Source organism: Gymnogyps californianus, unplaced genomic scaffold, assembly GCF_018139145.2.
Source record: "Gymnogyps californianus isolate 813 unplaced genomic scaffold, ASM1813914v2 HiC_scaffold_83, whole genome shotgun sequence".
Classification (NCBI taxonomy): Eukaryota; Metazoa; Chordata; class Aves; order Accipitriformes; family Cathartidae; genus Gymnogyps; species Gymnogyps californianus.
In genome coordinates, this window is record NW_026114476.1 from 265,039 (window position 1) to 277,010 (window position 11,972).

The following is an 11,972-nucleotide window of genomic DNA, read 5'->3' on the forward strand; positions in this document are numbered from 1 at the left end:
GCCGACGCGGAGCGGCGCTGGAGCCGCAGCCGAGCCGCAGCCGGGGCCGGAGCCGGAGCCGGAGCCGGAGCCGGAGCCGCCGCAGCGTCGTGCCCCGCAGGCTGCTCGCTCGCACGGCGCCGGCCAGAGCGGCAGCGGCACGGGCAGCAGAGGCGAGAGGCGGCGCGGGGAGCGGCGGCGTCCGAGCCGGCGCCGAGATCGCTGCCGTCCGGCGGCCCCTGCGCTCGCTGCGGAGAGCGGCTGGAAGGGAGGGAGGGCAGCGGCAGGAGGGAGGAGCGCGGCGAGCGCTGCCGAGAATGGCGGGCAGGCAGAGGCAGAGCCGCCGGCGAGCAGCCGGGCGAGTGCTGCTGCCCGCTTTGCTGCTGGGCTTGTGCTGCCGGGCGGCGCCGGAGCGGATCCGCTACGCCATCGCCGAGGAGCTGGGCAGAGGCTCGCTGGTGGGGCCGCTGGCGCGGGACCTGGGGCTGAGTCCGGCGGAGCTGCCGGCACGCAAGCTGCGGCTCAGCGCCGAGAAGCACTACTTCGGCGTGAGCGGGGAGACCGGGAACCTGTACGTGAGCGAGAGGCTGGACCGGGAGGAGCTGTGCGGCGAGGCGGCGTCCTGCTCCGTCAGCTTCGAGGCGCTGCTGCAGAACCGCTCAACGTTTTCCACGTCGAGGTGGCCATCCAGGACGTCAACGACAACCGCCGGCCTTCAGCAAGCCTGCTCCAGGACTCGAGATCCCTGAATGGATCCCGCCTGGTGCTCGTTTTCGCTGGAGATGGCCGAGACGCGGACGCGGGCAGCAACTCGCTGCTGACTTACGAGCTCACCAGCAACCCGTCCTTCACTCTGGCCGTGAAGGAGGGCCCGGTGGAAGCAAGCAGCCGGAATTAGTGCTGGAGAGCGCGTTGGACCGCGAGCAGCAGAGCTCCTTTCAGCTGGTGCTGACGGCGGTGGATGGCGGGGACCCCGTGAGGTCCGGGACCGTGCAGGTTCGCGTCAACGTGACGGACGCCAACGACAACGCCCCGTGTTCGTAAAAGCGTGTACGAGGCGCGAGTGCGGGAGAATGTGCCGGCGGGTCGCTGGTGCTGCGGGTGCGGCCACGGACGCGACGCGGGCTCCAACGGCGGGTCTCTACCTCCTTCGGCAACGTCGCGGACGGCGTCGCGCCTTGTTCGTGGTCGACAGCGACAGCGGGCGAGTCAGGACGGCGGGGCCGCTCGATTTCGAGGGAACGAGCAGATACAGCTTCGGGCTGGAGGCGAGGGACGGCGGCGGCTCACGGCTCACTGCGAAGTGCAGATAGGACATCACGGACGAGAACGACAACGCGCCCGGAGATCACGGTGTTGTCGGTGTCGAGCCCGGTGCCCGAGGACGCGCCGGCCGGCACGGTGGTGGCGGTGGTGAAGTGCGGGACCGGGACTCCGGGAGAACGGGCAGGTGTGGTGCGAGCTGTCGGGCGAGGCGCCGCTGTCGATCGTGGCGTCGTCGGGCGGCTCGTACAAGGTGGTGACGGCGAGCGCGCTGGACCGGGAGCAGGCGCCCGAGCAGCGGGCGACGGTGGTGGCCAGGGACCGGGGCAGCCGGCGCTGTGGAGCCGCGCGGCGCTGGTGCTGGAGGTGTCGGACGTGAACGACAACGCGCCGGTGTTCGAGGAGGCCGCCTACAGCGCCTACGTGGCGGAGAACAACGCGGCGGGCGCGCCGGTGCTGCGCGTGCGCGCGCGGGACGCGGACGCGGGCGCCAACGGGCGCGTGAGCTACTGGCTGGCGGGCGGCAGCGCGGGCGCGGCGGGCGCGGCGCGTACGTGTCGGTGGAGGCGCGGAGCGGCGCGGTGTACGCGCAGCGCTCCTTCGACTACGAGGAGTGCCGCGAGTTCGCGGTGGCGGTGCGGGCGCAGGACGGCGGGGCGCCGGCGCGGAGCTCGACGGCGACGGTGCGCGTCTTCGTGCTGGACCGCAACGACAACGCGCCGCGGGTGCTGTGGCCGGCGGCGGGCGGCGGGGGCGGGGCGGCGGCGGCGGCGGCGGCGGCGCCGTTCGAGGTGGTGCCGCGGTCGGCCGAGGCCGGGTACCTGGTGGCGAGGTGGTGGCGGTGGACGCGGACGCGGGGCGCAACGCGTGGCTGTCGTACGAGCTGGTGCAGGCGCCGGAGCCGGCGCTGTTCCGCGTGGGGCTGCACAGCGGCGAGGTGCGGACGGCGCGGGCCGTGTCGGCGAGGGACGCGGCGAAGCAGCGGCTGGTGGCCGTGGTGAAGGACCACGGGCAGCCGGCGCTGTCGGCCACGGCCACGCTGCACGTGGTGCTGGCCGAGAGCTTGCAGGAGGCGCTGCCGGAGCTGAGCGAGCGGGCGGCGGGCGGCGAGTCGCCGGCGGAGCTGCAGTTCTACCTGGTGCTGGCGCTGGCGCTCCTCTCCGCCCTGTTCCTGCTGAGCGTGGCGCTGGCCGTGCTGGCGCGGGTGCGCCGGGCCGGGCCGCCCGCCGTCCTGCGCTGCTGGGCGCGCAGCGCTTCTCCGTGGCCGGCGGCGCCTTGCCGGCCGACTTCTGCGAGGGCACCTTGCCTACTCCTACAACCTGTGCGTGGCGCCGGGCCGCGCCGTCGCCGAGGCCGCTTGGCTGCCGCCGCCGCCGCCGCTGCCCAGCCTGCCCGCGGAGGAGCTTCTGGGCGGGGAGCCCTGCGGGAAGCGGAGCCCGAGCAGCAGCGCCGGCGCGGGAGAGCCGCCCGCCGACGCCGACGCCGACGCCCCGCAGGTCTGTAAGCCCGCGCAGTCCTTGCCTCTGAGCCTTTCCTAACGTCACGCCGAGGGGCGGTGGGCTGCTGGGTCTTCCTTGCTCTGCTTGGGCGGCGCACTGCCGATCCTCCCTGTTTCCATGAAGGAAATGAAACAGTGCTGTGCCGTGTCTTTTGCCGGTTGGCGCAGCAGGGCAGTGCGAGAGCGGCCACTTCCTGCGTCGTCAGCCTGTCACACGAGTAGGGTCAGTGGAGAGGTTCCTGCCATTCAAGCTGTGCTGGATAAATGGTACAGGTGGTGTGACCCTCTGAGATGTAATGAGCTCTGCTGATGCTGGACGTCGAGAAGGCAAAGAAAGGGTCTACAAAACCTGTGCTGTCTACAGTGGTGTGTGTTAGTAACGGCGAAGGCGTACCCTTCCTGTGACCGAATGAGACCCTGTACCCTTTCTGAACCTCCGTCCTCTTTCTCCTGGGTTTCCCCGGGTGGGGTGGATGGGAAGTGCTGATCCGTGTCTCCATGACGGAAGGAATGAAGAAAGGAACGGGCCAGCCCCCTTCCACTCAGAGCAGGCAGCTAGCGGCGGCACTTCTTGGTTCTTTGGTGGTCACAGGTTCGGGTTCAGCTGAGAGGTTTTGACTACGACTCTCGTTTGAGTTCGTAACGGTGAACGCGGTAAATTAATGATTCTGCACGACAGAGTCGGAAAATGCGGTGGACGCTTGGTGTTGGAGCTTTTTCCTTCCTGATCACTTTTTTCCCAAGCCGATGTACTTGGACGTGGTTGATAGCTGGATGCAAACCCTTTGGTTAATGCTGTTTCCCAAAGGAAAGGTGCGTGTGGCTCCACGCATGGAGAAGTTACAGATTGTTCCTCCCTACTGAATGTTCCCCTCTTCCGTGGAGTGCCCTGCCATGTTTTGGAGAAGGCTGCTGCAGAAATGGCAGCATTAATGGGACGGATACATTTTATCCAGGCATGATTTTTCCGAGTTCTTTGTGCAGTTAATTTCTCATTTCTTTTTCCTGGGTGGTAGTTCCCTCTTTTTTACCGTCCCTGATCTGTCTTTCATACACAGGGGAAGGTGTAGAATGGATCTCAAAAACCAAAAAAGAATCTGCCTTTCGTAGTTCAGAGCCTGTCTTCTTTTCCGATCGTCTTTTTCCCAAGAGAGGTTCTTGGCCCTGGTTGATCCCCTTGACAGGGGAATAGGAAACCGAGGAATTCAGTCCCTCAGCCGCTCTTTGGAACAGTGCCTGTTTTACCAGCAGAGTAGTGGGCTGTTGGTCTTCGTTTGCTTTGGCAGTTAGTGCCGATCTCTGTTTCCATGAAGGAATGAAATAATCCTGTACCGCCGCTTTTTTGGCAGGTGTGAACTGGCACCTCCTGTGTCATCAGCTGTCAGACGAGTTGAGTCAGTGGAGAGGTTCCAGCCATTCAAGGCAAAAAAATGGTCTACAAAACCTGTGCTGTCTACAATGGTGTGTGTTAGTAACAGTGAAGGTGGATCCTTCCTCTGTACAATGAGATCTGCTAATTCTACATGGCACGATCAGTAAAATGTGGTTGACGCTTGGTGTTGATGTTTCCTTCCCGATCGCTTTTTCCCAAAGCAATGGACATTGTTTGACCCCTGAGCAAAACCCGTTGGTTAATGCTGTTTAGTGTTGGACTCCCAAAGGAAACGTGCCTGAGGCTGCAGAATGGAGAAGTCAGAGATCGTTCCTCCACCTCTGCCATGTGCCGTCACATCTTTTGAGGGAAGGCTGCTGCAAAATGGCAGAGCTAGTGGGATGGATTAATTTTGTCCAGGCATTATCTCTCTGTGTGCTTTGTGCAGCTATTTCTCGTTTATTGTTCCATCGTGGGTGGTATTTTCTACGGTTCCAGATCTCTCTTTAAGGCGTAGAATGGGATCTCCCTCCCCGCCGCCCAAAATCACCTTTTGTTTCTGTTTCATAGCCTCTCTTTTTTCCTATTCTTTTTTCCCCAACAGTTGTACTTTGCCCTGGTTGATAGCGTTTCAGTCTAAGGGTTTGCTTTATGCGTGAGTTTCTGTTTATAATGGACCCAGCACGAGAGAGTGCATGTTGCATCGCTGCCTGCTGCTGACTTACTCTAGAATGGAGCGCTGAGTCCTAAGTGGAAGCACGGCCTGTAGTGTAAGGCTGTCACCCAAACTTCCGAAGTGGTGGTTGGAGAAGGGGGAGAAATGGAGGCTGCTTCAGAGCAGCCTCCGATGTGCAGGTGAGAAGTGACAAAATGGAGAGGGGCAGGGCCGTCCCTGAGGAGGACTTCTTTTGAGGGGGGATCTCCGCTGCTGCCTTGTACTGTTGGTTGGGGTTTGGGAAAGTAATGTGGCTGCTGGCGTTCCAGTATGAGGCCGTTTTGATCTGCAGAAAGGGTGAGGAAAAGTCATTCAAGCACGACTACTGCCAAAAGCTGTGCAACTCGTGGTGGAGATTGTGCTTTTGGACTAATGCAATAAGACACGTAATATCCCACACGTCATATTACGAAAACTTTATTTCACCATTACAAGAACATTTTTGCCGTGCGGTAGAAGTACCCCGCCCACGGGAGGAGTGTGATTTCTTTGTGGTCGGATGGCGTGGAGGCTGAAAGAGGAGCTCGGCTGGAGACAAGCCATCGCCGGAGATCAGGGCTGGACGGGAACCGATGTGTCCGCGGCGGCGGCCCCGTCCCGCGAGCTGCCCGTGCAAAGGCAGGGCGGGCAGCGCTCGGCAGCGCTCGGTGCCTGCAGTGCCGGGAGGAGGCTGCGGGCGCCGCTGTTGACCGAGGAGGAGCGAGAGGAAGGCCGGAGCGCTGCAGGCAGCCCCGCCCGCTGCGGCCCGGCTGGCTGGCTGGCTGGCTGGCTGGCTGGGTGGGTGGGTGGCTCGGCGTCCGGGCGGTCTGCGAGCGTCCCCGCGGTGCGCGGAGCCGTGCTGCAGCGAGGCGGAGGGGCCGGCGGCAGCGGCCGGGAGCGGCGAGCCGGCGCGGAGCGGGAGCGGAGCGGGAGCGGGAGCCGGAGCCGGAGCGGGAGCGGGAGCCGGAGCGGGAGCCGGAGCCGGAGCCGGAGCCGGAGCGGGCGGCGGGTCGGCGTTCGTCGGCGGGGAGCGTCCGGCGGTGGTGCGGTGCCGGCGGAGCCGCGGCGGCGATGTGCGCGGCGGGGAGGCGGTGGGGCCGGCGGGAGCGAGCCGTGCTGTGGTGCGTGCTGGTGTCGGCGTGGGAGGCGGCGTGGGGGCAGCTGCGCTACTCGGTTGCCGAGGAGATGCCGAAGGGCTCGTTCGTGGGCGACGTGGCCAAGGACCTGCGGCTGGACCTGCCGGCGCTCCGCGACAGCGGCGTCCATTGTCTCCGAAGGCAGGACGCAGTACTTCGCTCTGCACGGGAAGACGGGACATTTAGTGACGGCGGAGAGGCTAGACAGAGAGCAGCTGTGCCGGCTGGTGGAGAAATGCGTGCTGCGCTGTGAGGTGATAGTGGAGGGGAAATGCAGGTTTACGGCATCGAAGTGGAAATCACGGACATTAACGACAACGCGCCCAGCTTCCGAGAGGCAGAACTGGAGGTGAGAATGAGCGAGACGACAGCTCCGGGGTCGCGGTTTCCCCTGGCCGAGGCTCACGACCCGGACGTGGGACCGAATTCCCTGCAGAGGTACGAGCTGAGCGGCGACGAGCACTTCTCGCTGGCCGTGCAGGCGGGCCCCGGCGGGGCTCAGCGTCCCGAGCTGGTGCTGGCGAAGGCGCTGGACCGGGAGGAGGCGGCGTTTCACGAGCTGGTGCTGAGGGCGAGCGACGGCGGAGAGCCGGCGCGGACGGGCACGGCGCGGATCCGCGTGGCGGTGCTGGACGCGAACGACAACGCGCCCGTGTTCAGCCAGGCGGAGTACACGGTGCGTGTGCCGGAGGACGTGCCCGTGGGCTCCGTCCTCGTCAGCGTCACGGCCGCCGACGCCGACGAGGGGCTGAACGGGCACGTGAAATACTCCTTGAAGAAATCGGACCTGGCTCGGGATTTTCCAGCTGGAGTCTGAGACGGGAGCGATCACGCTGGTGCGGAGCCTGGACTTCGAGGAAGGCGACTCGTACGAACTGGAGGTGCAGGCAGGACGGCGGGGCCTTCGACACGGCGAAAGTCGCGATCAGCGTGACAGACGTGAACGACAACGCGCCCGAACTGACATTCTTCTCGCTGGCTGCGATCTCTGAGGACGCGCCGCCGGGGACGGTGGTGGCCCTGCTGCACGTGCAGGACCGGGACTCGGGGGCGAACGGCGAGGTGCGGTGCAGCATCGCCGAGCGCGTCCCGTTCCGGCTGGAGCGGTCGTTTGAGGACTACTACCGCGTGGTGACGGCGAGCGAGCTGGACCGGGAGGCGGTGGCGGAGTACAACGTGACGGTGCGGGCGGCGGACGGCGGGTCGCCGGCGCTGTGGAGCAGCGCGGTGCTGGCGCTGCGGGTGCTGGACGTGAACGACAACGCGCCGGTGTTCGCGGAGGCGCGCTACAGCGCCCGGCTGCCCGAGAACAACGCGGCGGGCGCGCTGGTGCTGACGGTGCGGGCGTCGGACGCGGACTGGGGCAGAACGCGCGCGTGCGGTACCGGCTGTCGGAGGGGCGGGTGCGGGGCGCGCCGCTGTCGTCGTACGTGTCGGTGCAGGCGGAGACGGGCGCGCTGTACGCGCTGCGCTCCTTCGACTACGAGGAGGTGCGCGAGGTGGGGCTGTGGGTGCGGGCGGAGGACGGCGGCGCGCCGGCGCTGAGCAGCAACGTGTCGGTGCGGCTCGTGATCGTGGACGAGAACGACAACGCGCCGCAGGTGCTGTACCCGCCGGCGGCGGCGGCGGCGGCGGCGGGCGCGGGCGCGGGGTGGGCGGGCGTGGAGCTGGCGCCGCGCTCGGCGGAGCCCGGGGCGCTGGTGGCCAAGGTGGTGGCGGTGGACGCGGACGCGGGGCAGAACGCGTGGCTGTCGTACGAGCTGGCCAAGGCGACGGAGCCGGGGCTGTTCCGCGTGGGGCTGCACAGCGGCGAGGTGCGGACGGCGCGCTTCCCGCTGGCCCGCGACGCGGCGCGGCAGAGCCTGGTGGTGGTGAAGGACCACGGGCGGCCGGCGCTGTCGGCCACGGCGACGCTGACGGTGGTGCTGGCCGAGAGCGTGGCCGAGCTGCTGTCGGAGCTGGGCAGCGCGGCGGCGGCGCCGGGCGAGGCGGCCGGCAGCCTGACGCGGTGGCTGGTGGTGGCCGTGGCGGCCGTGTCCTGCCTCTTCCTCGCCTTCCTGCTGCTGCTGGCGCTGCGCCTGCGGCGCTGGCGCCGCTCGCAGCTGCTGGCGGCGGGCAGCGGCGCCTTGCGCGGCGTCCCGGCCTCGCACTTCGTGGGCATCGACGGCGTCCGCGCCTTCCTGCACTCCTACTCGCACGAGGTGTCGCTCACCGCCGACTCGCGCAAGAGCCAGCTCCGCTTGTCGGGCGGCAGCTGCTGCGACACCCTCCCGGCCCGGCCGCCGCCCGACGAGCCCGCGCCGCTGCTCGGGGAGGACCCTGCCGGCGCCCGCCGCGCGGACCCCGCCGCTCCCCCGGTGAGTTCCTCTGAGCACACTTGCTCCGCGACGCTTCCCTCTGCTGCTTCTCTGCCCTTTCCCCGCCGCCTTCTCTCTCTGTCCCGCGCGCGGAGCTGTCGTTCCAAGGAAGGCAAAGCTGCGTTCAGCACCGCGCTGGGTGCTGGTGCCTCTTGCTGCGGGGAGGGGAGCGTGGGGTTGCGGCTCAGCGTTACAGTGGCTGTGGGAGGCCGGCGAAGGGAGCCTGCTGCCGGCTGGAGCTTCCTTAGAGCGGGCCTTTGGCTCTCATCACGGCGTTCCTGTGTTGCACGCCGTTCCCTGAGCCAGTCTTCCTGGAGGACAGCGCCTCTTTTACTTTCAGACCCTTGACGTTTCTCCTCTGAGGTGCACTTGGCAGACAATCTGTCTCCCTCTTAGTGCAGAGATGTGAAGACAGCTATGTGCAGTCCGTGCGTGATCCTGCAAGTGCTTGCAGATGCTGAGGATAAAAGAACACCGTGCAAGGTGTGAAGGGTTGGAGATGGGAGTCGTGGGAGCTGTGCGTGAGGAGCTGTTGAAGGGCACAAGAGCTGTGGTTTGCTCCTTTCCTGTTCAGTGCCCAGCTGTGGTGTCATGCAATGTGAGTTTCGTCTTCCCAAGCGAGTTTAGCCAGAAGACATGTTATTCCAGCTGCGTGGGGAGCCCTGGGAGGTTCTTCCTGTGTGTTTGCAGGTTGTCATCAGTTCTTAACTAACAGCTTAATTAGGTACTTATGAGAAATGCCGTAATGGGAGCATTGGGAAGAGGAAAGTGCCTCATCTGGAAGAGTATGTTGTGCTCCCTTCCTCTCTGCGCGTGTTAAGTTCTTGCCTTGCTCGTTGTCATGATCTGAAGGTGGGCCTTTGTCTCTGACAGTGTGTGGAAGATCGCATCTGTTCCATTTGTCTGACTGTCCCGTACATGCCGTGTAAAAGTTCCGTTTGTCCTAGTTATTGTAAGAGGCCCGGAGTGGTGTTCCATGCATTTTCCCTATTGTGTCGTCCAAAGAAATTCCTTTGAGGAACTGTGGCTCTGGTCTTTGGTGTGAGCTGCTGTGTGAGCCTCCTGTGGAGTATTTGCCAAGTAGACAGCCTTCTTGTGTACCTCCTACAGCTGACATGTTAAGTTATGACGCCTTCACTTGTGTAGGTTTCCCATTCTTGCCTTGTTTGTTGTCCAGGTGTAAAGCTGGGCCTCATTGTGGCTGGTAACCCTTGAAACGTTGAAAGCTCTGTGAGAATTGTTGGGCTGGGGGAGCAGTTTCCATCCGTACCTTGAAGGTGTTCAGGTGCCAAGAGAAAGACTTTGATAGACTTGTGTTTCCCTAAGATGGGAATGACATGCTCTTTTGCCTGTGGCTGACATATGGCCAAAACATTGGATATTGACCATGGTGCAAGTAATGACTGTGAATGTTGTGCAAGGAGGGTGAGAGGCTGGCTTTGAGGCAGGAAACTGGGCGAGTCTAGGTGTTTTGGCTGAGCAGTGGTTTGATTTCATGCCTGGTGCCAAGGCCTGTGCCGTTTTGGCTGTGATCCTGGTTTCCCTGTCCTGAAAGGCAATGGTAGTCCTCCAATCCTGAAGTGTTTGTGCAATAACTGTGGCAGAGAACAATGATGCATGTGTAGAACAGCTTATAATTCCTGTGTGAAACCTCTTTCATCCATCTGTATCTCCTGGAACATTGCGATGGAGAATTGCTTCATAGTTGTCATGACCCTTTCTTTCAGGCCTTTATTTCCTGGAAGGTCGTGGTTCATTTTGCCCATTTCTGGGTGCTGCTTTTGCATTTGAAACTGTGTGTGTTTTTTTGCAGCAAATACTTACTTCAAGCACCTAAGACAGAAGTTTAGGTGTGAGGAAAATGAAGCAGAAGCTAAAAGAGCATCTGTTGTAGTTTCTCAGAAGACTTAGCTTGAGAAAGAGCCCATGAGAAGGGGCTTACACTTACGGCTTCATATTTGTGGGAGATGAGCAGGCCACAGAGTAGAAAAATTGCTGAGAGCCCATGACTATTTCTTAGAATGAAACCCCTGCTGCGTAGTCCAGAGTAAGACTTTAGGGCTGCACTTGCAGCTTGAGATCTGAATGACTTCTAGGTGCTCTCTGGGATGACTTTCCACGCCTGCAGTGAAGACTGAGACGTCCTCCCGGTGAGTTGCTCTGACACCACTTTCTCTTCTAATGCTTCCTTGCCTTGCTTGTCTGATTTATGTTTTTGTTGTTCTTTACCTGGTCTCCTACGTATGTAGGTTTCCTTGTAATTATCAGCAGAGCTTCGTTTAGCAATGTGTCGTGTGTTCGTGCCTCTTGCTCATGCTGCAGGGAGTGTGAAAGGCAGGAGCTGTGAGGGTATCATGGTGTTCTGTTCTTGTTGGTGGGGAACATATGTAAACATGACCTCAGTAGAAGTGGCATCTCTGTGGAACAAGTGTGTGTGATAAAAGAGGGGAGGAGATTTCCCGTGAGCCATGAGTTTGATGAGCCGTTCTCTGTTGGATGCCTGCTCCTCTTGTAGTTTGGCCGTTTACCATTTGGGTGCTTTTGAATCCTTCTATTTCTTCCGAGAATGGTGGTGAGCAGAGAAATATACCTGCCTTCTTGGTGGGATTGTAGTGCGTTATCCTCTCCTGATATGTTTTTGCCAATTAGGAGAAGGTCAGAAGCAAAGCTGCAAGTTGTGTAGGGTTGGAGAGAAGACTCGTGGAGCTCTGTGTGTAGAGGCTATAGCAGAACAGATGGTCATTTCCTTGCTTGTCACAGTTAACACAACCGTGTGCCTGATGGAGTACCATGCAATTTGAGTTGCTTCTGCTCAGTAAGTTTGGCCTCAGAAATGTTATTCCACCTGATCCATTTCCTGTATGTTTCTAACTCTTGCCTTGCTTGTTGTCATGAGCTACAGCTGACCTCAGGGCGTCTGATCCACTGGGGAAGGTCACATCTGTTGCAATTGTCTGAGTGCAGGGGCAGTTCCCGTACACCCCTTTGAGGTTTACAGCTGTAAAGAGGAAGGCTTTCATAGGCATACGTGTGCTCACCCAGGCACGCTTGTCTGTAGCACAAGAATGCAAACCCATGTCTACTGCAGTCCTCAAAGTGCAGAGTGGCAACCCAGGCCAGGCAAGGTTTCCATGAAGAGACTAGGGGTCAGTGGGAGAAACGTGCAGGGTGTTCCCCACATGGTCCCCCAAATCATATTGGCCGCTCATTGGAAAGATATGGGTTTGACAGGCGGACCGTTAGATGGATAAGGAACTGGCTGGATGGCCGTGTACTAAGAGTCAGTGGCTCAATGTCCAAGTGGAAACCAGTAAGGTGTGGTATTCCTCAAGGGTCCGTACTGGGACCAGTAGTATTTAGTATCTTCATCAATGACATAGTGAGTGGGATTGAGTGCACCCACAGCAAGTTTGCAGATGCTACCAGCTGAGTGGTGCAGTCGATTTGCTAGAGGGAAGGGATGCCACCCAGAGGGACCTTGACAGGCTGGAGGAGTGGGCCCATGTGAACCTCGTGCAGTTCAACAAGGCCAAGAGCAAGGTCCTGCCCCTGGGTTGGGGCAATCCGCAATATCAATACAGGCTGTGGGAGGACTGGATTGAGAGCAGCCTTGCAGAGAAGGACTTGGGGGTACTGGTAGGAGACAAATGGGACATGAGCTGGCCATGTGCTC

General features: G+C 61.5%; 1 pseudogene; it reads left to right on the forward strand.

The window, feature by feature from the left end:
* The first annotated feature begins 296 nt into the window (after positions 1 to 296).
* LOC127029181 (uncharacterized) lies at positions 297 to 9,514 on the forward strand (annotated as a pseudogene).
* Positions 9,515 to 11,972: the final 2,458 nt, after the last annotated feature.